This window comes from Chrysoperla carnea, assembly GCF_905475395.1.
Source record: "Chrysoperla carnea chromosome X unlocalized genomic scaffold, inChrCarn1.1 SUPER_X_unloc_11, whole genome shotgun sequence".
Lineage (NCBI taxonomy): Eukaryota > Metazoa > Arthropoda > Insecta > Neuroptera > Chrysopidae > Chrysoperla > Chrysoperla carnea.
This window is the reverse complement of record NW_025408056.1, coordinates 60,001-63,197: the sequence shown is the minus strand read 5'-3', so window position 1 is coordinate 63,197 and position 3,197 is coordinate 60,001. Positions and strand designations below refer to the sequence as shown.

The window sequence follows — 3,197 nt, the reverse complement described above, 5'->3', positions numbered from 1 at the left end:
GTATTTAGGACTATTTAAAAGGATAAAATTTTTTCGAAAATCTACATATGTATCACATGTATTATACCGGTACCCTGTCGCAATATAACATGTACGATTTGTATATAAAATAAAATGAAATTTTTTCCCTAAAATTTTTTAATGAATCCCGAAAAATTCTATATATTTTACCTTTATATAGTATTTAGGACCATTTAAAAGGATAAAAATTTTTTCGAAAATCTACATATGTATCACATGTATTATACCGGTACCCTGTCGCAATATAACATGTACGATTTGTATATAAAAAAAAAATATACATTTTTTTCTAAAAATTTGCATTAATTCCAAAAATTTTTTAATAATTTATTATAATTATTAATGTTTATTGAATAATTTATTATAATGCATAAATTTCATTTAATAAAATATGATAAAAGCAAAAAAAAATTTTTTTGGTCCCAAAATAAAAATTTTTAGCTGAAAAAAATTTTTTTTTTAAAATTTTTTTCTTTAAATTTTGATTATTCTGTAAAGTTTATGATGTTTAAAGCCATTTTAAACATTATCATATTTTGAGTTTGAAGCACCGGGTGTAATGTCTTTAATATATATGATGGATAGTGCGTGTAAGTTAATGAGATGAATGTATATCTATGTATAACAGTGTATTAGTGGTATTACGTTCAGCAGTCTCACACATATGATATAGTATGGTATAGTATAAGTTGTTTATTTTTCATACTGTCCGTGTATCATTCAACAAAGGTGGTGTAGAGTTGTATATGGCTTGGTATGACGTTGTTGCAATTCTATGGACACTATGATATTACGGATGCACAGATAGAGGAATAACACTTATCGTATATGTATCATTTATGTATGTTGACTGTGTAATGAATACTAAATATAATAAAATAATACACTTTTTAATAGAATAACATTTGTTTCATGTTTTAGTATGATATTAAATGGTATAGAATAGGTTGTTTATTTTTCATACTGTCCGTGTATCATTCAACAAAGGTGGTGTAGAGTTGTATATGGCTTGGTATGACGTCGTTGCAATTCTATGGACACTATGATATTACGGAATAACAGAAAGAGGAATAAAACTTATTGTATATGTATCATTTATAACGTACTTTTATGTTGACAAGAATGAATGTATATCTATATGAAATAGTGTATTTTGTGGTATTATGTTCAACAGTCTTACATATATGATATAGTATGATATAGTATAATTTGTTTATTTTTCATACTCTAAGTGTATCATTCAACAAAGGTGGTGTAGAGTTGTATATGGCTTGGTATGACGTCGTTGCAATTCTATGGACACCATGATATCACGAAAAAACAGAAAGAAAAATAACAATTATCGTATATGTATCATCTATATTATTATTGTATTTTGACTATGTAATGAATGCCAAATTTAAAAATATACACTTTCTTAATAGAATAACATTTATTTTAGTATAATATAAAATGATATTGAATATGTTGTTTAATTTTCATACTGTTCGTGTATCATTCAACAAAGGTGGTGTAGGTATGTATATGGCTTGGTATGACGCTTTTGCATGTCTATGGACACCATGATATTACGAAAAAACAGAAAGAAGAATAACACTTTTCAAATATGTATCATTTATATATTTTATTAACATGAACGCAAAATATACAAAATTATATATATATATACTCAAAATATTCTGGATGGTAATCAGTTTGGTTTATTTTGATATTTAATATTGTATTTTGGTTTTTTTGCTAGTAATGTTTCGAATATGTATATGCTGTTATTATTTTTTAGGTGTACATTGTATTAAATTGTTATCAATTATTTAATGTATGTATACAAAATAATAGCAAAAACATTTTCAATTATTATATAAAAATTTTTTTTTTTACACATGCATATTTATTAATATATGAAATTTTATCTCAGTTTTAATAAATATGTATTGAAATGAATAATAATACAATCTTATATATATTGATAATAGTCTGGATGGTAATCAGTTTGGATTATTTTGATATTAAATATTGTATTATTATTTTTGTAAAAAAATTAATGAGAATTTTGTAAAAAAACCTCTATATGTATATCTTTTTATATCAATATTTAAAAAAAAATTTTTTTTTATTAAATTATTGATTATAAATAGAATAACATATAAATTTTTTTGTCAAAGCAAGTTCATGGGTTATAAGTTTTAAACTTTACACTCCCATATGAGCACACAATATTTATATAAAAATTATTTTTATAAATAATATTACATTGACTCACCTCATACCAAGCGAGAATATTAAGTGTTATTATAACGTTTTTTATTTAAAATTAACTTTTTAAATAAAATTAAAAAATAAATGACGCTTTCAATCTAGCGACGAGTATGAGAAAATGTTTGAAATATTTTAAGACCCATTTGGTGATGGTCTGACAAAAATCATAATTATTTTTTTTTTTTTTTATTCAATAATATTTATTATGAATAACATGTTATATATTTCTTTTTGTAAAAGCAAAAAAATTATATAAATGACATAATAAAATATATATTTGAAAAAAAAAAAAATTAATAATAATATATATATCTCATATGTTTTTTCTATTAATTTTAAAACAATAGAGATATAAAAAAAAAAAAATTTATATCAGTAATGGGTGAGACCATCTGATATTTAAAATGAAATTGTAATAATATTATTATATATTAATAATTATTGTATGAAAATTTTTTTTCTTATAATAAGAAAACAAAAATATCATGTATATTATTATATATTTAATATTATAAATACAAATAGTTCCCTGGTTGATCCTGCCAGTAGTCATATGCTTGTCTCAAAGATTAAGCCATGCATGTCTCAGTACAAGCCAAATTAAGGTGAAACCGCGAAAGGCTCATTATATCAGTTATGGTTCCTTAGATCGTACCCACATTTACTTGGATAACTGTGGTAATTCTAGAGCTAATACATGCAAACAGAGTTCCGACCAGAGATGGAAGGAATGCTTTTATTAGATCAAAACCAATCGGTGTAAATTTTAATTTGCATCGTTTAATTTGGTGACTCTGAATAACTTTAAGCTGATCGCACGGTCTCGTACCGGCGACGCATCTTTCAAATGTCTGCCTTATCAACTGTCGATGGTAGGTTCTGCGCCTACCATGGTTGTAACGGGTAACGGGGAATCAGGG

General features: G+C 24.4%; 1 non-coding gene across 1 annotated transcript in view; it reads left to right on the top strand.

The window, feature by feature from the left end:
* Nucleotides 1-2,803: 2,803 nt before the first annotated feature.
* LOC123303617 overlaps nt 2,804-3,197 on the top strand; it is a 2,156-nt gene continuing 1,762 nt past the window's right edge. Inside the window, exon 1 of the ribosomal RNA XR_006535722.1 lies at nt 2,804-3,197. This exon is cut by the window's right edge and continues 1,762 nt beyond it. This is a non-coding gene — a ribosomal RNA (small subunit ribosomal RNA).